Source organism: Phodopus roborovskii, unplaced genomic scaffold, assembly GCF_943737965.1.
Source record: "Phodopus roborovskii unplaced genomic scaffold, PHOROB, whole genome shotgun sequence".
Lineage (NCBI taxonomy): Eukaryota > Metazoa > Chordata > Mammalia > Rodentia > Cricetidae > Phodopus > Phodopus roborovskii.
This window is the reverse complement of record NW_026126822.1, coordinates 612,170-634,592: the sequence shown is the minus strand read 5'-3', so window position 1 is coordinate 634,592 and position 22,423 is coordinate 612,170. Positions and strand designations below refer to the sequence as shown.

Below are 22,423 nucleotides of genomic sequence, written 5' to 3'. Positions count from 1 at the left end.
AACAGTTTAGAGTTGGACCAAATTATCTTGACAATTATCTTCTCAATAGAAGAAATTGTACATTCACTACGTACTGTTATTCCCTTAGTAATTTAATAATTTACTAATGCTAATTGAATGATCTTCAATGATACAAATTGTTTTGGAAGAAGAAATACACCTTAAACTCAGTAAGTTATGGAACCTTAATTGTTATATCATTCCCCAATAATAGGATAATTTCAATTCAAATGGAAGGAAAACAAAATGTAAACAGTTTTATATGCATAATGCAAGCCAGACAAATAGAACAATTTGTAAATACGATGGATGGGAAGACAACTGGTATGTGACAGCTGTAGATTTAGAAAGCTCTTTCTAATATATAAATATAAAAAGAAAACAGAATTCACTAAATTTTTCATAGACCATATGACTAATTCAAATGAAAACTATTAAGATGTCATCTGAGGGTATAATTACTAAATATGAATAACCTAACTATAGATTTACTATAAGATTTCATGTAGAGAAATGATGTATGGCTGAATATTTGCACAGAAAATCAAAGTTGGTTCAGAAGATTGTATGTCTGGGTAATGGGAATAAATTTTGCTTCGCTATGAGGGACATTTGAAGGTAAGGATGGATGTAAGAATAAAATGTTTACCAGGAAGCTTGTCGTCTTGAAAAGGTTTCCCTGTGGTACTCGGAAAAGAGGGGCCACCAGTCATGTTCAAATCCTTTCTAACATTGTGTTTCTAAAATGCAATAAAAGCAATCTTTATTAAATTTGAAATCCCATTATGTTCTTAGATGTACTATTATACTTTGTTGACATAAAATATGTAAACCTTGTCTTATTCATTTTTACAGTGTATATAATCTGTAAATGATTCCTAATATCAAATGATTTTTAAAAACTTGCATTTTGTACTTTTCGTTCTCAATGTATACACATACCTCTTTTATGTTAAATATTACATACAGTCTGTTTTAGTCAGGGAATGTTTTTAGTCAAAGGGTTTCTAGCATCGGGTCTCATTACAAATACAAGACGCTGAAACAAAAACAGAAAATTACATTCACAATTTAGAATTGTAATTCTAGTAGAATGCAATCTTTGATCAATTTTTCTCTCCTTATTCAAAAGAGTTATGATCTTTCACCTCAAAATGCAGCCATGAATATATCAAATGTCATGAATTAAAACACATTGTAGATTACGTTTCCTTTGCAATGCTCATGATTGAGCTGATGGCTTTGTCCATATTGCTGTATCGCATTTGTCATTTTGTGCATTATTAAAGAAAGATATTACTGACGAGTCAGAAATATAGCCACCTCACCTTGAAATGAAATAAATTTCTATGATCTCACATCTAGACTCAGGGTTTGTCCGCAAGAGGGCTTGACTTCATGTGAGACAATCTTCTGTGTTTTATCGAAGCTTTTCCTAATTGCTAAAACAGAAATGTAAAACTAAATTCATCTGGGCTCTGTGAATGAACACAGTGTGCCATAAATACCTACCATACCATTGACATCCTTAACACTGATGTAACATACATAACACAGGTTAATATACATACACAGATATACACCACCACACATTAAGTCACATATACACAAAATACACACACACACACACACACACACACAAATGCACTAAACACATACTCATACACACAAACACACACACACACACACACACACACACACACACACACAGGCTCCCACTGAGGTGGGTCAGTGGGATTTACTCATCGCAAATCTGTGATTGTCACCCTGCTGTTTTGGATGGTGACATGACTGCAGTCCTGCAATTGGAAAAAGGGAAATATTGTTAGGGATTGGAAATCAGTTTTGAAACAAGTTGTACATTTTATTTATATCAAAAGAGATCCTTGTGTGACATAGGCTAGCACACATAGCCTAGGTAAGCCGGGGGGGATCCTGACAATATTCTACTGCTTCGAGCTCCCCACTGCTGGATTATAGGCAATCATAAGCACAGCTGTTTTCATCAGTGCTGGGAAACGAGTTCAGATCCAAATGCTTAAAATTAGAACACTCTCACAACTGAGCCACATCCTGAGCAGTAAGCCTTTGATTGAAGAAGTTCATTGCAGCCAGACAGTTCTCAGCCAAGAGGTGAAATCTTGATGTCCTTAGAAGTAATGTCAAAAGTTCTGGCCCCCAACACTCCCACCTAGTTCACCTCATGCCTCATGAATAGAGTGAGTACATCCCCATGTATCTCAGGATCTTTGCCACATATTTTCCAGAGTCACATAGCAAATACATTTTGTTGTTGTTGTTGTGGTTGTTGTTAGAGATGCGTACGTTCAGTGCTCCATTGGAGTCATAATGTCCATCAGATGGCAAAGGTGACCCAATTCACCTCGAGGGGAGTCATTACATCAATCAGATTGTATTGGTGACCTTAATGACACTGAGGGGATGGTCACTCTGGGTCTACAACATGATAGGTAATCATCAGTCTGAAAGTCTTATTATGTAACATCAACTGGCCTCAAATTGATGATCTCCTACTGCAGCTGCCCAAGAGCTTATGTTATGGGTGTGTTTCGCCATGAAAGGGGTCATTACAATTGGCAACTTGGGAACTCATGTTATAGATAATTCATTTTTTAAATCAGCAATATCTTTTAGTATCTCAAAAACAACATTAGTGTACTCCAAAATGGAGCTAGGTAATTTTGAACAGTTCTGGTAGAAAGTTTTTGGCTACAAAAAAACTGATCACCCTGGTTTGAACTATGAGTTACAAAGTGGGGCTTGGAGAATAGTGCTGGATTTAACAACACCCACTATTCTTGCAGGGAAGGAGGAAGTGCTTACTGCCTTGCTCCATATCTAGGGCATCTGCAAACATCTTCTACCACACAGGCTCTAAACTCCCATGTGCAAATCCACAGAGAAAACGAATTAAAATAAAAACAGGGTCTGTTTTTAAAAGGCTACACAATGAAAGTACAGGAATAAATATAATGAAATATAAAAGTGTATATATCTTTTAAAAAGTAGAGCTGAAATGAGTACAAGTCTTATTTTCCGTTCAGGATCAGAGTGTGAGGAAAAGTCTATAGAAATGCATATAGATATTAATTATGATACATATAATCACACACAGAGTGTTCTACCTCTTAGACTTAGCATTCTGATTCCAGGATTTCAAGCTTCCTTGAATCTCTGTGGTTGCATCCCTGGCTCTTATAAATTTTATGGGACAGGGTTTGGTATTATCACAATGTTATTATGTTTCTTCTCCTGTACACAGATACGTACACAGAAAAGAGCTGAGTCCTGATTATGGGGATGGAATCCCCTCCTGGGGCAGCTTGATATTTCTTTTAATCCAAAAGTTGTCAGTGTGAAAATTCCTGTTCTGAAAAGAGAAAGGCAGACTCACAGTCAAACAGAAATCCCCACAACACTCATTCGTCTCTCTCTCCTCTCCCTCTTTCTCTCTTCTTCTCTCCCCTTCCCCTTTCTTTCCTCCCTCTCTCTCCTCTCTCCTATCTATGTCCTCTCTTCTTTCTCTTTCACCCCTACACTTGTTCCCCTGCTCTCCTGCTGTCTCTGCTCTGATCTGCACAATGCTTCCTCCCGCACAGATGATGTGTATGTCTTCCTTCTATTTCTAGTCAACACTATCATTGAAGTTCTGTTAGATCTTGTCTTCTTTGTCATAGTCCTAATTGCCCTCCCTCCCTTCTCTTCCTCTCTTTACTCTCCTTCTCATTCCTCTCCTTTTTCTACTCATTATGTGTATCTCTCTCTGTGACTTTAATCTCTCATGGTCCTTTTCTTGTAGTTTGACTTAAAGAAATAAAATACTCAACAGTAGAATTAAGCACAAAGAAGAATCAAGCCAAAAAAAAAAAAATAGGTCTGTTCAGGGCAAACATTGTGAGCAATAAGTAGGATTGTGCTTATACCTGAGACAACTAATTCCTGTGAGACATTATCCAGAGTACAAAAATACTTTGCAGGATGATACACTGCTTTCCCAACACTAGCTCTGCTGAGGAATGCAGACTAATGTGGCATTGACAATGACCCTCTTTGGCAGTTTTTGGTGTAGAATATCTTCAACCTCTGACTCTTGAGGTCACTTCTTGGTGCTTTGTCTTAGAAAACCAACAGTGGTGTCAGCACATCTGTTAACAGCAGCTGCTGTTAGATAGAATGTGCACCTTAAATGGCGGCTTCTATAGCACTCGGTTAAGACCCTCTGGATATTACTATGTTTTTGCAGTGTTCTGAGCCATAGAGGATTTAGTTCTTGTACTGCCCAGGCTTAAATTCTACATACTCACTGTTTATATTTGGGTGCGCACACCACTGCAATTGATTCTGGCAGCATCTTCTGATAACAAAAATGTGTGTGTGCATCCACACTCGACAAAAAGGCTGTCTGGGTTGGATGGGTCTATGGAGACAAAAGAATTCAAGAAATCCCAGTAAGCCCCATGACATACCCAACACAGCAGGTCCCAAGGAGTTTCAACCACTGCCTCCCACAATGACACCTGAAATCAAGCTGGAAACATCTCTAGTCTGCTAGGTGGAGAGGACAAGGAAATGATATCTTTTGGCCACCTCATCTACAAGGTTAAATGAAGCTGAGCTTTAAACAGTTACTCTTAGCTGTTCCCTCACTAGACCTGCACTTGTATTCATCCATGCCTAATTATACCTGATGCCTTAAGAGTAACCATTCCAAGGTTTGTGCTTCAGCTTCTAATCTACATCTCCTTCCCTGCTGTCATCAGTACATTCTATTCTATCTTAACCAAGAGTTCGCAAATTATTTAAAACTTCAGTTGAAGAATCTCTGTGGATCTTCAGTTCCCTGCCTTCCATCCTGCCATAAAGAGCTGTGGGATATCTTCCTATGTGAAGAGAAGCCACATATGGTCTTATTTTGGGGTACTGTACCTAGTAATGTTGCATTAACTTATGCCGCTTTCCTCCCTTCCTCCATTGCCAACCAGGTTCAAGCACACCTCAGGCAACTGCATGCCACAAAGGGGTGAACATTGCAGATGTTAAGACGAGCAAGCCAGATGTAAAAACCAAATATCTAACCTCTACATTTCAAGACTGAAATACTGATATCATGAAGGAAGGCAAACTTAGTATATGAATTCTAATGAAATGAGAGAGAGAGATGATTAGAAGAAGAAGTTGATCAATCTCACAGGAAGGAAGTTGTAAAGCTGGACACGGCTCTTGGGTGGTTTCTGTTTCCTTCTCTAAGTGTATTATTCACAAAGATGCATACTTACAAGTTAGCTATATTTTAAAATATACATTTGTAAAAGGAAAGGAAGTAAAAACTGGTAAAATCAACAAAATAAAAAACTTGATCTTGCCAATTCCCCCTTCATGTACATTTGAAGACTCTCTTAACCAGTTCTGCATAGAGTGGACTCATGACTCTTCTATCCTCTAAGATCTACTAGATGATGACACAACATGACAGTCCTGTGAGACTCCCCCATAGACATGAATTCAGCACATTTTTTTTCAAGCCTCTTTCTTTCTGTTTATTACATTTTGGTGCCAAAGTCATCATCCAGAAGTCTTACCTCCAGAATGATAGGATTCCAGTATTCTGACGATATACTCAGTTATCTGTGGATTAGTTAAACTGTGCCGTCTCTGGTACCATGTCCTGCTTAAAGCTCAAAGGCCAAACTCCTCAATGAACTCCATCTCCAGCATGAGAACTGAATGCCCTTGCAGATGGAGATGACCCCTGGGTCACATTCTGAATTCTCTCTCTTACTGTCCCGCCTCTGTGGCTTCTGGGAACCACATGAGCAGTTCTCCTGAAGCCTTTTGATCTAGAATCCCCCAATGTGTTGAAGCAGTCCCCATTAGGTCTTGTTAGCTGTCAGAAAGTCACTTCTCCTGCTGTCACACTCACCATTATCAGGTATTCTGAATTTCTGCAAATAAAAGCCTCCAGGGGATTATCTCCTGCCTTCCTGGAGCTTCACAGAACATAATTCCATCTGACATTGTATATAAATAAGCAAATGTGGATTCAACTTTGCATGAAGAAGCTCCTTGGGTGTACACAAAACAAGTACGTCTTCATGAAGGCAAAATAAAATCATGAGAGTGATCTCTCTTGACTCAGTGAAGTACTTCCATGTAGCTCTTAGGTAGATGGTGCCTACACCATGTTTTCCTACCTCCTAGGGAGGCAAAAATGCACAACCCACTCACAAGGATGTGGAACATTGAAAAACTACACTGATTAAGATGTAAATTAGTAAAGCTGAAATTCACAAAGGAATGTGCCTTTGACTAAACACTAGAACACTTGTAAGTGTATGTGCAAAGAGACTGAAGAACTGCAATGTGTTGGCTATGAAAACACAGATCTGGGCTGTGCACTTGGAAGAGCAGCTCGCCATCAGTGAGATCAATTTGCTTACATGGATCCAACCTAAGGTCAGAAGGCCCAGTTCCTCTTGCTTGAAAAATATTTCTTCCTCCTTCTGGGCATAACAATAATCAGGGCCTGCTGTCTGCACAGGAATAATTACATGGGTCACATGGTATTCTTCTTTGACCTGCCACAAGGAAACAACTAGTTACAGTTACTGCCAATCCCACTTCCCATAAATAAGTGAAGCCCTCACCCCAGTGGATGACCCTCATCATTCTCCCTCACCCAAATGATTCCCCAACTTGACTGCTCCTATACTTTGCTGGGATTCCATATAAATGCAGAGATGATAAGGTGAGCATGAGATGTCTCCCATAGCACAACCTAGATCAAGGGATTTGTCTGCAGCTGGCATTAAGTCTGCTCACAGGTCCTGAGGTGTTTAATTTCTATTCTATGCATTACCACAGAGTAGGCAATCACCAGGCCACAGAAAGTTTTGAGTGTTCCCTTTTATAATTAGCTAAGGTGCTGTCTCCACTCCTCATTCTCACATTCCTGTCTCCAAGTCAAGCTGCTTTTACTTCAGTGTCTCATTCTGTTTGTGAGCCGAGTTGAACTTTTAGGTGGCCTCCATCTCACTTTGCCAGTGACTGGGATTACAGGCACCAGCCCTGAGTAGAATGAAAATTTCTAACTATGCCACTGAATGAAAATGTTCAAGTCAAGGACCTCTGAAAAGCAACCTAATACAAAGTCATAAAATTCAAGTTAGCTAATGTCATTTCACACATGGTTCCTTCTGTTGAGGGATATGTATGGATACAGCCCCAAGATATATTCTCTGGGAGTCATGGGCAGCCAAAGGGGAAAAAGAAACAGCCTCAGATCAGGAAGGAGGGTTCATATATTTACCATGGTACCACATAATACACCGCATGTCTCTATGCCTTTCCTGGTGTTCTTCCATGCACAACGCAGAAACTTATCACAAAGGTCCTTTGGAATGACCACAGTTCGGAGGCCTTTGGAGTTCTGAACTGCAATGGAAAAGAGAGACAAGTCTGAGGTTACAGGACCTGGTGTCCCTGAGCAGAGCTCAGCATGGTGGCCTGGAGGAAAATCACAAAGATATTGGGGTATCTCTCCAGGAGCCCTCTACATATAATAGAAGAACAAAGGAGGCAAGGAGTTTCTTCTCAAAGCTCTGGCCAGAGTTCATTGTGAGCATGGAATTCAATGTTGGCTAGAGTGGATGGACGAACCTATTTCTAGGTGTGACTGAGAGTTGCCTGTAATAAGGTTTTTTGTGGGTTCACAGACTCCGTGGTCAAAGTCCCCTCTAAACTCACGTGGGTAACATGTACCCCTTTGGAAGCTCAATAGGACAAACACACAGAAAAAATGGTACACTTCCAACACGACTCTCCTCAAACAGACATGTCTTCTTTGTCCATGGTTCAGCTCTTCAGGTCTGGTGGCCTCTGCACCCTCAGGTCTGGAGGTACATTTCCCTGAGTCCTCATTTGACTTGAGACTGAGTCTTATAAGAGTGACATTCTTCTCCTATGCCTTTCTGACATAGACTAACCCTACCTACTATCATTCTATATCTTGACTTTGAAGAAAGCTTTTAGAGGGCATGATATGTCGTGTTGACCAGAAACACAGTCAAATTTTAAGAGTTTGAAATTACATGGAAACATACACAGTCTTTCTCAAGGTCATAGCACCATTGAGAGTCCCAAATAGGGCATGCTGTAGCGATGGGGGAGACCTTTGAGAACCTAGAACATCATGTGCACACACAACCAAGAAATGTTGCATTCTTGACTCCAGGGTTGAGTGAAGATGGTGCACTAAACTCTGCAAAGTGTCTGGGACAGGTTTCGCAACTCAGCTGAGACCACTCATTCTTTCCTGGTTGTTTCTACATTCCAAAAGAACAGCATAGCTTACTTCTGCTCCCATGTTATATTATGCAGATGTGTAGACTGCTACATGCACAGGCTTAAGGCTCTGTAAGACTGACCCTCTATTCTCATCTGTAAATATGTGGGTTATTGAATACACAGGCCCACAACTGGGAAAGTCTGACTCTCACCAATTCATAATTAAAAAGGGAAATGTAATTTGCTTGAGGTTGGCATTCAAGTAGAGATTTGACTCATGCCAGCCCAGACAAGAAGCAACCAATAATTTAGAAACTTGTAAAAATCCAGTCCAATAGTGGCATATTTGGATTTTAAGCATTTCCTCGGTGAGAGTCCATGATTTCAACTGAGGCCTATTTAGGCTGTAAAGCCAATAATACAAATAAAAAATAAAAGTAATAAAGTAATTAGGTGACATATTTGAGAACTTTTTTTTACTTCAGTATTCATGATTTCCCTTTTGAATTCAGTCTTATATGAACCATGTGTTTGCACATGTCAATGATATCTGTGCATTTTTCAGAATGTGCATGTTCATATGTGGGTAATGATTCGCAGATATTTGAGCACATCTGTAGATGCAAGCAGACTGACTGTGGTTCAGGCCTTCCCTGGCACTGTTAGTCCAACAGAATCTATCTGTGGTCTGTGTCTTCCCAGCTAGCTGTGCTGTGAGAAACAAGGTCTTCTCTGTTTCTCTGTCCCATGTCACCTGAAGACAACTTTGAATATACAGTTGGCCACCCATACCCAATTGTCAGGTGCTTTCAGGAGATTCCTCCCCAGGTTGTGAGGCTGTCACAGCTAGCACTTCAATCAGTGTCATTACCTTCGTGACATATTTGAAGATTTCCTACAGAGGTCTACCTAATGCTGAAAATGTAATTTCATGCAACACAATTGTCTTCTAGGAATACTAATGCACAGCACAGTCCTCACGATGAGCAATATCAGTATTTATTAAAAGTGCTTCCTCTATTCTCTACAGAGCTCTGAAGAGGTGGGGATCTGATTGGAAGAAACTGATCTGGCTTAAACTAAGTTAAAGGCTTCTTTTACAGGAAGTCAGAGTGGCTGGAAGGAAAGAGACAACACTGGTCACTCGAGGTTCTTTTACCACAGCAAAGAGGATCCAGGCAAGACAAAGACTAGGAATATTGCAAGGGGCATGATGCTTTCTCTGTGCTGCTCAGTGCTCCCAACTTCAGACACCTCTTAAAAAGTGCAGCGTTACTAGACTGGTGAGGTGCACTCGCAAATGTGTGTGGCTGATCCGGGTGCAATAGGCTCCATTTAAACATAAGTCTTTAAAGTCATGAACATGTGGTGACTTACCTGGGCTTTCCACCATCTTCAACTCTCCACCCTGTGTGTCTGTTGATGGGCCCCTTGTGATATCTTTCATGGATTCTTGTGGACTGCATGGCACTGACATTGTAATAACAGTGCTTTCTTCAGAGGACACTTTAGCACTTTTAAGTGCCAATGCCAGGCTGGGAACCACCTCCCCGCTCCAGTCTTTCTCGACTCCATCCACCAGCCTGTCTAGAAGAGCACTCCATTTGGAAAAGTGTGCAGAGGGTTTGATGGTATCTCTTACTTCATGTCAAAAGGCCTTATTTTCAGCCTCTTCTTCTTCTCTTTTTTTCTATAGGAAGAAAAATGGGATTAGTCTAATATTTCAAAAGTCAGAACAAAAAGACCTGCCAATAAAGAGATGAACAAAGGAAGTTGTGTTCAGGTATGACAAATCACCACAGCATCTATGCTCCCCTCCATCACCCTGGTACTATGAAAAACAACCAACACCCCTTTACTCAGTTACTGTAAGGCTTTCTTAAGGGACAATTTGGCCTCCATGTTCTCAGAACCATAATACACTTGGGGTGTATGTATCTGTGACAATGAATATGCATGAATATATGGGTGTGTAAATAGGTACATGGGTACGTGCATGTGTGTGTTGTCCTCTATAGGTATGAGTGCATATGTTTGCAAGTGTGTGTAGACCCTATTCCTTGGATCACAACCTCGATTGACAGTAAAACACAGTCCCAGGTCACAGGCTGATTAAGTGATACAAAAACATCCTGTCTTCATGCTCACACACTGACCTTATCTGCCAGGTATTCTGAATACTCCTCGCTATATTGCTTCAGGAGTTGTCTCTTCAGGGCCTCAACTATGTCAAAGACCCTATGTATTGTCTGCAACACAAAACAGAAAGGGAGAATTAGACCTGATCTAATGTCAGCAAAGGGGGGAAGAAAACAAATGGGAAGGGACTTATGAAACTTTTTTTTAAATTTAATATTTTTTCTTATTTTATATATCTATTCCAGTTCCATCTCACTCCTGTCATCCCATTCCCCACACAGACCCCTACCCATCCCATCCCCCTTCCACTCCCCAGAGAGGGTGAGGCCTTCCATGAGGAATCATCAAAGACTGTTAAATCAATTGTGATAGGGTTTAGGCTCCCCACCACCCCGTGTCTCCATGTTAAAGAAGTATCATTCCATGGAGAATAGGCTCTAAAAGTCCCTTCCTGCACTGGGGATACAATCTAGTTCCATGAGATGTCAGAATCTTATTTATGACTTGACCCCAATATGCTACCATCCCTTTCTTCTGTATTGTGATGCAGAGAGATGTCCTGTTTACCCAGGGACAGGATCTGTGACTTTTCGCTAAGTAGCTCCCTGTGACTCTGGATATATAGGTCTACCACATACACAAAGAAGACCCACCTTGTTGATTTTGGATCGTGTTCCCTTGGAAAGGGAGTTCCAGTATTCTGGGAAATTTCTCAGTTTCTCCACGAAGAGTCTAAAGCAATAAAGCAGAATGAATATGTGAGCAGAAAAGGTCCAAATTTCTAAATGAGACCCTGAAAAAATTTGGTCTCTCTAGGCATGGTTTCAGAAGTTGCTGGAGTGAGAAGAGTTTCACCCTGACATGTTACATCCATATCCATCCCAGTGCCTGGAAAAAGAAAGATCCTAATTCTTCTATCGACTAGTTCATTCCTCAAATATCTGCTATCAAGAAGTAGAGCTAAGCTGATATTGTGTGTGCTTGTCATCCCAGCACTCAGGAGACAGCAGGGAGAGTTAATGAACTCACAGAATATCAAGAAACAGACCATCCTCCTCCTGAACTTCAAAAGAAAAAAACAGAGTGGGGTCTCATCCTTCCACTACCAAAGGAGAAGGGTGTGTGCTCATAGAGAAGCAGAGAGTATTGTTTCTGAGCAGGGCACAACCTCCCCCCAAGGAGCATTAGGTAATGACAGGAAACACTGGGAGAACACAGAGCTGCAAGGAGCTGTGCAGTGGATCCTAGTGAGAGGAGGCACCCTCAAAGACTGCCAGCCTGCTTCAACACTCCTGTCAGTCCAGGAACCAAGAAAGTTTCTTGAGTGCAGGGTGGGATTGAAAACTGACTGTGACAAACTGATATTGGGGGGGGGGGCAGTGAACACATAAGCACTCTAGTAACAAAGTTATTTCTCTTAGGAAGGTTGAGGAAATGAGAATTATATTTCCTGTAATCTCAAGAGATTACATTCACGTTTCAGAATACCAAAAGTGGAAAACAAAAAGAAGTCTTGTTCTACAAGTTGCACAATCTGAGAATTATAAAATGTGGTATCTGTGTTCATGTCTAAGTCTGACCTTTCTTTTCCTCTGTGGAACATGATGAAGATATGCCTACTCAGCACAAACAGTCTTCTGAAGATCAATAGATTCAGGCCCACAGAGCTCTTCCCTAGAGCCTGGGCTCCTTACAGTCACCTGCATTCATGTCCTCAGGTTCTCTTTCACCAAACAGAGGGCTAGGCAGGACTGGTGAGACCTTTGCCATCTTTCCCTTCCTCAAACACAGAGCATTCATGTCACTTAAGATACATGTAAATATCTGGTGACAGCTCTGCCATCCTGCATTGATTCTGCCTACCCAAGGATGGTGAACAACACAGAAAGTATGCTAAGCCCCTTTGACCCCAGGGAGTACACAGTCCTTTGGTCCCCCTAGCTACTGGATATGCTAACATCTTTCTCAACCAAACAATATGTTACAGGATTAAGAGAAGAGCTATCTGGGCTCTGCCATACATAGGAATAAGTCTGTGACTGGATGCCTGGCCAGAGATAGAGCAGTTGACACACTCACCAATGCCGACACAACCACATAAACTGCCAACTTTCATCTAAAATGAGGGCCATGTGGAAACATGCTCATGAACTATCATGATTTCCCTTATTGTGGTTCTTGTGTCTTTGAATAGCAAGGAAAAACATTTGTGTGAACTGCCATATTTTGACTGAAAGATGTCTTTCTCAAGTTCTCAAAGCCAGCAGAGGGGAGAAGCATGAAGATGAAGACAGGATTAGTGAGGGATTTGTCACAGGAAAGGAGATAGAAAGTGCAGGCTCTCACGTTAAAAATTTGTGGTATAACACAAATGCTTCCTCCTTAAGTTCTTTCGTGTGTAGATTTGCCGCCAATTCTAGGAGGTCATCACTCATTTTTATATACATTTCCATGGGTACTTTGTCGCTGACTTCCACATTCATTCCTATGGAAATTAAAAATCTGAACCGCTCTTTTGGCAGAAGAGCTATGTCTTGGTATTTTTCCATGGTGCTCTTGTTCTACAACAGAAAAGGCAAGATAGAGGAACATCAGAAGCCACCTCCTAATATCCTGACATTCTGTCAGTCTACTGTCTGACATTCACACATAAACAGTGTGTGTGTGTGTGTGTGTGTGTGTGTGTGTGTGTTTGTGTGTGTATGTGTAAGTGTGTGACAAAGCTCTTACTAAAGGAATTAGAGTAAATTAAATACCACATGCAGTCATACAGCTCAATAAATTTAGTGACCTACCCAGTTTTGGATCTCCTTACCATGCTACTAAAGGGGGAGGTAGGGGAATGGATAGATGGGAGGAAGAGGCACCTGGCATTCATATGTATAATAACATAGATTTTAAGTTAAATAACAACTAATTTAAAAAATGATTCCATTTCTTTAAATTTCTATATATGATTTCATGTCAAAGAACATTGTTTTCAAAAGGAATGAGACTTACCCCAATTGGGGCCATGGGAGTGAAAAGTCCCGGTGAGCTCTGTTGGTGTCTGAGACAGGATTTTAAAAATTTGCCTGTAAGCAAGAATAAAAGAACTTATGAAAACAAAACCTCCTCTTCTCCAGTAATTAATGTTAGTTTTTGTTCATATATGCATTGCTAACTTAATGACCACTATGGTCATAGGGGTGAAGGCTTTTAATCCTATTATACAGCTGATGAGGTTGTAGATATGACGTAACTTCAATTTCAATTGAAAAAACAGGGATTACATCAAAATGTTCTTCAAGAATTTACAGTAGACATCAATTTGAGATGGCAGTGGCTGCAGGCATCTACACACCCACAGAGCAGCTCCAGGAGGCTTAGAGACCCAGGGAGGCACAGAGGGGAGATGAGAGAGCAGAGGATATTGAGAGAACAAAAGAACTCTGAAAGAATTAAAATATCAGGTCCTGTGGGAAGATGCCTTTTAAAAGCATTCTCATGAGATTGAAAAGAAGAAGTTGATGCTGGCTGATGGCAAGAACACAGCTCCATGAACAGGCCAAGTAGAAGTGAATCAGAGCTACAGAAGCTCACACTAATGGAGATGGAGAGTGGTTCTTTATCTGAATTGAGCCTCCTCAAAAGAACTCCATAGACTGTGCTGTAGCTCCATGCCAGGTTTGTCCCTATAATCTATGCTGCCCCCTGAAGCCAAGTAGAAGTCAATGATCTGTGGTGTCATTGGCTTCCTCTGCAGTGGTATCTATGATGACAGACTCATAATTAAGAATGAGAAATGATTACAGGAGATTTGTACCTTCCCTCACATTAAAAAGAAACAGTCTAGACCAAAAGGCACTGAGGAGAGTCATTAACTTGTGATAAAGATGCTGAAGTGTTACACTATACACTTGATGGCTCAGGCAGAAAGCAGGAATACTGGCGGTGGAGGAGGGCTCAGTTATATTTAAGAGGTGGGCCAGTGAGACTTTGACCAGGCTCCAGGGAAGATTTGGTCAAGAAAACATAGACTTACTATAGTCTTTTTCAATTGTACTTTGGAATGGTCAAAAATTTTGGAGGGAAAACATGGGAGGAGAAGTAAGCTAGTGTGACTGGATGGTTTACAAAATCATTCCCAACATCATCAATAAAAATATTATCATTTCAGGAATTAAAAAGAATTTTAACATGAAGAAAATTTCCTTTAAAATTGGACAGAGCTTTGCTAGTGGTGGCACAGGTACCTCAGCTCCCAAGTGCTCAGGGAACACACCAAAAAACAAAACAGTCCTGGAACTGACATTACTCTTCAAGAGTTTGTTTTGAGAGTCACAACAGGAAACACTATTGCTTTTGTGTTCTAGACATGAAACACAGACCCATCACTCCCATCAAGTAATAGGCCTAACTGTAATAGCCCAGGTCCGAGAAACTTGCCTTCTGGTCCATGAGTAAGACATAGCTGCCTATGAAGCCTGGGTGGCCAGGCAACCCTGCTCATGGAGGTGTGGAAGATATTGCAGACATTTCCACTGATATCCTAACTACACTGTTCCACAGTATTAACATGGTAATTCTCATGAGACAAAATTAGTGCAGGAAAGAATCATGGCCCTTACTTGACCTGTCTACATACCCAGCTCTCTGTACTTCAGCTGAAACAGTCCCAGGAATAGTCTGGTTTCCTTCTTTCATACTCTTAAGACACAATACCTCAGAGAGCCCTTCCAGCCTGCTATCTCACCAAGGAAAGTAAAGACACATTTAGTGACAGGATGGAGAAATTCTCTGTCCAATTCAACCCTATGAAATGTCATATCCAAGACTACATTTAATGCCATCATCCTGATGTTCACCATTTTCCCCTTAATCCCACATTGTTTGATACTTCCCAGTTTACGGACCTGTCCATTAAAAAAGAAAAGAAACTATTTTTTTTTCCTACCTGACATCTTCAAGTCAGGAACAACAAAGAAAAGGAGTAGATATGGATTAAGGGATGAAAGAACAGGTTCTTGGTTTCTAAAAGTTGTAGGATATGGATAAAGGGATGAGTACTCTGGTTGTTGGGTTTTGCAGTAAAAAAGTCCACGTCTGGGCACGATCAAAGATGCTCAGCAGTGAAGAATGTTTGGTCAGTTATTTCCAAGGTAACCTCATAACACTATCTAGTGCTGATTGGCTGAGGGAGGATGATGTCATTAAGCTGGTGAAATCCAATGGCGATCCCAGAAGCCATGTATTAAAGGGACAGAGGGAACACCTGCAGGAACTAGAGCATCCTTACATGGCAGCAATGTGGGCAGCTGAAAGCATAAAACCCAGACTTGACAGTTTCTGTTATTAAGACACTTAATTCAGGAACAGTGTCACAAGTTTGTTACAAGTGGACATTAATACAGTCATTAATCATTGACACAGGATTTTCTCATTTTACCTGATGTGGTGATATCTTTCTTACACAAATAATGTCTTTCTGAGGTTCTGAGAATGGACTTTGCCACTAGTTAAAAATAGTGGTCTGCAGTACTGCCCAGAAAGACAGGAACTGATGTAGGTAGGCAGAAACAGGTTATAAGCAGGGAAAAACAGGAAATTCTTTTGTTCTCTATTGAGATGCTTAGGAGAAATAATGAGCTGTGGCTTGCTCCTTCTCTCTGATCTCTCACCATTTACATCTATATCTGACTCCCAAACAGACTTTATTTCTGTAAACAAGATATCACCACAAAAGGATAACATTAACATATTTCGATGCACAAATGATATACTTGGTGAGTGTCTGAATTACTGTTTTCCTTTTGTAAAAGCCACCAAGACCAAAACATCTGTTCTGCCAGGAAGGATTTGATTGGGTGCTTGCTTACAGTTTTAGAGTCAGTCTAAGATTTTTTTTGCTTGTTTGTTTGTTTGATGTTTTAGACATGGTTCCCCTGTAGTACTTTGGAGCTTATCATGGAACTTGCTTTGTAGACCAGGTTGGACTTGAACTCACAAAGATCTGCAGGCCTTTTCCTCTGGAGTGCTGGAATTAATCTAGTGTGCCACCAACACCCAGCTTAATTCAGAGATTTCTTAAATTAACTTCCATGAATGTATCAACATTTCCCACAACTCTCTGGCAGGGGAGTTGAGTAGCAAAGTGAAAAGCAAGAAGGAAACATGATCTTGGTCACTTCAAAAAGTTGCTTCGCTTCATATTCATCACAGGAGAAATCCATGAGTACAAAGTCTCAGTTGTGAATATGTATCTATGCTCCAAATAAAAGTACCTGAATTCGAAAAAGAAACACTACAAAACTCAATGATCACAAAAAGTAAACTCACACACTCATAATTGTGACTTCATCACCCCATTCTCACCAGTAGACAAGATCAGAAGAAAGAAACTTTAAAAAATATACATAATTAACACAGGTTTTGCCCCAGTTGGGAAGAGACATCCACCTGGGCCCAGCCAGGACAGCTTTAAAAAGCCTCAAACACATCCCGGCATGCTGAAGGCAGTGCATGTCATTTACCCATGGGAAAAAAGGAGTGAGAAGAAAATGGGCATCTACTCCTCCCAGGCTTTGATAAACTTCAGCAGGAACAAAGACCACAGGACAGGGCCTGCCATCACATCACTGCTGGATGAGACACTTGATGGCCGAGGGCCTGCTCAAACCTGGGGAAATGTTTACACAGCACAGAGTAGTGCTCATAGTGATTGTCCATCTCCGTCCCTGGATGAGCTGCCCCTTCCTGGTAAGGTCAAGTAAGTACCTGTGGCTTTCCAAAACCTGGACAAACCTGAAGCCATAGCTATTTTCCGAAAGCTTCACCCCCGGGTTTCCAGCATGCACACTGCTGCTTACCCTGAGGGCCACATTCCCAGTCAATGCAGTCTACCACATTCAAACTGTTCCAACCAGCTCCTGCCAGCGCATCTTTGATGGCCTCTGACAAGAAAGCTTTACCGACTGCCACCAGTGCCACACCACCTAAATTAACCAACCACATCCATTTTTGCAATAGGCCTTGCCCAGTATCATCTCATACTGTACTCCCAAGGGAGCTTGTTTCTGTTGCCAGAAACAAGGCCCCATCACCTCCAAAAACTCAAATGCAATATCTGCGGCTAGACTTCAGCTGCCAACCAAATCCATAAAGGAAAGTGATATTCCACGACCATTCCCCCTAGCCCACCAGAACAGAGCAGAGGTCAGAGAGGGAGGCCATGAAGAGGTGGGCCTCACATAAGCTACAGAACGCTGCCAAGTACACCTCTCTAACTGCACATTTTCATTCTCTGGAAGAAGGATATGGATATGGAAGTTGATCCACATTATGGCTATATGATTACTTAGTATCAAAGCAATTAGCCAAATGCTGAAGTGTTGATAGAATTATTCTCCTTGTCTTTTATTTTCACTATACCAGTTACTAAACATGGTATGATTCTCAGAGTTTATATTATATAGTGATCACATTCCTGCTTGCTTCACAGTTCCTATGACTCTGAACCTCACACCCCAGCACTTTACTCATTACTAGTCTGGGACAGAGCAATTTCTGCAAATGCATGAAATACAGGATTCCAGGTGTACACAGTCAAGCACTCATTGTGAAGTGAACATACCCATGGGTGACTCTCTTTTTGAAATGGTTTTAAGTTGATTCCTATGTTTATCTCAAGTTGTATCCAGTTTGAAATCATGCATTTCATGTTTTAATTTAATTTATATGTGTGTGTCATCCCCATGTTTTCCTGTGTGGAGTGCCCAAGGGAGACAGAAGAGGGCACCAGATCTCTGGAATCTAGATTTCACTGAGTCCCTGAGTTTGAAAGTCAACATGAAATACTCTGTATTCATCCTGGGAACTGCAACAAGAACAAGTGTCCTCATCTGCTGAGCCACCTCATCGAGCCCCATTTGGATCTGCATACTACAAACAACAGACTTTTTATATATACAAACTTTTTATATAAGGCTGAAAAGACTGCACATTCTCAGTACATCACTGAGCTTCATCTTTGACAATGCTTTTGGACACTATGCTTGGTTCACTAATGTTCTGCACACAGTGATGCCATCAACAATGATGGGCAAGTACCTGTTTAAAAAATATACTGAGGTCTTTGGAAAGCTGTACATGAACCATGTTTTAGGATAGGTTTTGGCTCTGGAGGATCCATATACTTATATCCAACCATGCTGCAAACCATCCCATACCTCCCAGCAGAGTATTAAGTATACCATTTCCTTCTGAAAACTCCCTTAGCTCTCTTTCCCACTTATTTCTCATTGGCCTTGGTTTGCAGCTACTGCAGGTTCACCACGTATTTCCCTGATGCCTCCTCAACTGATTGACAGTAAATCTGGGAGGACTGTCTTTTTCTTGTTCCTTTAGTAAGTTTGTTGACTTCTTTCTCGTGATTTACATATTTTATGTAATTGCAAATAATCCAGATATTAAATCATCTAATTGAGGAGTCAATAGCAAAGAATTTCTTTACAAAATACTCTCAGGTAACTCCTTAATTTGCTGGCAATAAACTCTTTACTTTCATGAGAGATCATTTCTCAACTACTGCCAGGATTTCTGGAGTGGTTTATATTTTCCTCCATTCAGGTCTTTCCCTAAACATTCAAGCCTATACTACAACAGGAACGTACATTTTAAGTGTATGTTGCACATTGACCTCTGACACTTTGGCATTGATATTTTATAAGGTCAAATAGAGAATGATGAATCGATTTATTTACTGACTTTCTTTTATTATCTTTCCTGATGTTCTGAACTAAATATGTTGCATCAGGGTAGGCTTGATCTCACATTAATATGATGGTCTCTAACCGAGCTTCCCCCACAACCAACACACACACACACACACACACACACACACACACACACACACACACCAGTTTTAAAATTTCTTGAAAAAAATGTATATTCTGAGTACTCAATCTGTGAGGCATCCAGAGACACCTGGGAATCATATTTTTTTATTTGTTTGTTTTTAGTTTTCACCAGAATAAGTATTTAGATCAGGCTGGCCTTGAACTCGCAAAGATATGCTTTCCTCTGCCTCCTGATTGTTGGATTAAATGCATGCACCAACAACACATAGTTGGAGTCAGAAGTTTTGAAACCATTAATTTTCTTTACTCTTTGTGTATGCTGAGATAGCCCCTATCTCTTTTCTTCCTGGGCCAACTGTCTGAGTGCTGAGCTTATAGGCATGCACCCTTCACCCATGTGAAAAATTTAATTTACCAAATATATCAGCACAGACTTCATTTTCTCAAGACATCCATGTCAAATGTTGTTCTGAATACTTCGTAATTATAAATAATAATCACAAAATTCTAATTGGGATCTCTCTTTAAACACTGTTTTCTGAAAATGATAAAAAGTGGGAGCACCTCCTTCCTACAAAGTAAATATTTTAGTAAGCAATGTCTCACTGGGGACCTGCCACCCTACTTTATTCTGAGAACCACAGGATATACTGACAGATACACAAAGCTATGCTAGGTATTTGGAAAGGGTTTATTAAGAGATTTCCAGTAATTTGGCTACAGAGATGGCTCAGCAGCTAAAAGCAACTGCTATTCTTATTGATTATAAGGGTTCAATACACATTAAACACATAATGTCATAGAACCATCTCTGTAAGTCCAATTTGAAAGAATCTGGTGCCCTCTCCTGGCTTCTGCAGAAATCAGCCACATACAAAGTGCACACGCCTACATGCCCTCAGACCATATGAAATAGTGCTGGGCATTGTAGTACGCACATGTAATCCTTTAATGAAAAGAAATAAGAAGGTGAGGGCAGTTGTTCTCTAATTACCCTTATGTTGGAACAAAACCATCATTAGATTGGATTGAAAGTTGTGACAAACTCTGCTTCTGAAAACTGTAGGGTATTTGATTGGTGAGTTATCAGTTGCTGGTTCATTCTCTTGTTCATTTATCATTCCTCTTTTTTTTTTTTTTTTTTTGGTTATTTCATTCCTGCCTATTTATCTATTTATTTATAATTTGGATACAGTGTCTCATTTTGTGTTCTGTTAAATACTAATATATGAAGATGATAATGGCCTACATATAAATTGCTTAACTAAACTCTGAACAAACAATCTGGAGGATATGCATAAATATAAGTACACAAAAATAAAAGTGGGTGATACCAGGGGAAAATATCCAATACCTCAAAATGTAAACAGAATCCATTCATAAAAAATAACAAGCTGAGTGGTGCACTGAAAATAAAAAATACAGTAATCTGAACAGGATGTACAGAGAAAAAAACCCTGAGAGAATACAAGAGATGGAATTGAGAATCTCTGGCTTTTAAAATATGATAGGATAACAACATATAAAAGTCAAAGAAACTAGACCCTACAATATATTAAAACACCAGGGATGGAGAAAATGGCATATTCCATTACAAAGTAAAATGAAAACATCATCTATATACAAATCAAACATTAGAGAAACTGCTAGAAGGCTAATTCAAATTTACGGAGGATAACTATACCCAAGAAGTCACAGGAAAAAAATGAATTAACATTCGTAATAGTGAAGGTCCCAGACCCTCATGCAGACCCCTACTTGACTCCCATGACTGGCTGCAGAAAAGTTCCAGCAAGATGTAGGCCGCTAACTTAGATGCGTGAAGTTAACCCCTATTTCCCCAAACCTCTGGGAAGTAAACAGTAGATACTCTTCATCTGGCAATGAACCAATCAGAAGATAGCCTGCAGGCTCTGGATGTGTTTTGCTGATAATATTGGAAGGCAGGGCATAGCAACTGCCCAGTGATGACATCTAGGAGTAGTATCCTTCTGCAGGTGAGGCTGACCAGTCAACTCAGAACAGGGTGCCAAAGCCCAAAAGTGCAACAGTCTGGAGACTGTTGCTATGCAACTAGGAGACCCCCCCAGACATTCCACGTTCTGTACTCCAATATATGTCCTGCCCCACTGCTGCACAGGGTCACTCCTACTCTACACACTGTGACAGACTGACAGTTATCCCAAGTTAATTCAAAAGTAGAGTCTTTGCTTTTGCACTGCATCTGGTCTCATTGTAGTGTTGGGGGTTCAGAGTCTGGGCACAACAAAACCAAAAGAAGGAAAAACACGCATATATACACACATAATTTCTCTCTCTCTCTCTCTCTCTCTCTCTCTCTCTCTCTCTTACATACATACATACACACACACACACATACACATTCACTCATTAATTACAGTACGAGAAATAACAGCAACAATATAAAATAAGAGAATCAAAACCATTGTTTATAGATAGCTCTCCAGACTTTTATCTAAATTGACCAATGCAAGGACAATGACTAATAGAATGGAAGTGAACAGGTTCCAGTCTTCTGGTGTAAAAAAAGACACACATTTCCACACCAAGAATAAACATTACCTAGGGTAAGGGTTTGGAAGAACATATTTGAAGCAAAGGGACATGTGGCCAGGATGTGGTAGTGCACATCTTTATTCCCAGCACATATAAGGCAGAGACATGTGGATCTCTATGATTTTGAGGGAAACCTTGTCTACAGATTGAGTTCTATGAAAACCAATCTACACGGAGAAAATCTGCCATAAAAAAATAAATATTAGCTAAACTTGGTGCTGAGGATAGAAACAAAAACTCTTAGTTTAATGGCAAACCAAATTTAATGACATACAAAAAGTTCTTCACCATTATCAAAATGACTTCATTCCAGATAAACATGGTAGATTAAACATAGGTAAAACATCACAAAATTAAACTCAAGGATAGATATTACCTGACAATATCAAAAGATTCTAAAAACTTCTTTAACAAAGTTGAAAATCCTTTTATGATAAAAAAAAAAACCCACTGAAGAACCGAGAAATAATAGGAACATAGTCAATCTTATGCTAAGTAGGGAAAAATGTATTTCCACTAAAATAATCAAATAGACAAGTCTGTCTACATTACTCATTCTTCTACAT

At 40.2% G+C, this 22,423-nt stretch overlaps 1 long non-coding RNA gene across 1 annotated transcript in view; it reads right to left on the bottom strand.

Annotated features, from left to right (window-relative positions):
- Positions 1-1,737: 1,737 nt before the first annotated feature.
- The window catches only part of LOC127214625 (uncharacterized), a 104,760-nt gene continuing 84,074 nt past the window's right edge, over positions 1,738-22,423 (bottom strand). The window contains exons 2-3 of the long non-coding RNA XR_007833879.1: positions 3,292-3,391; positions 1,738-1,799 (exon numbers count right to left, since the gene is read on the bottom strand). This is a non-coding gene — a long non-coding RNA (uncharacterized LOC127214625). The remainder of the gene's footprint in view (positions 1,800-3,291; positions 3,392-22,423) is intronic.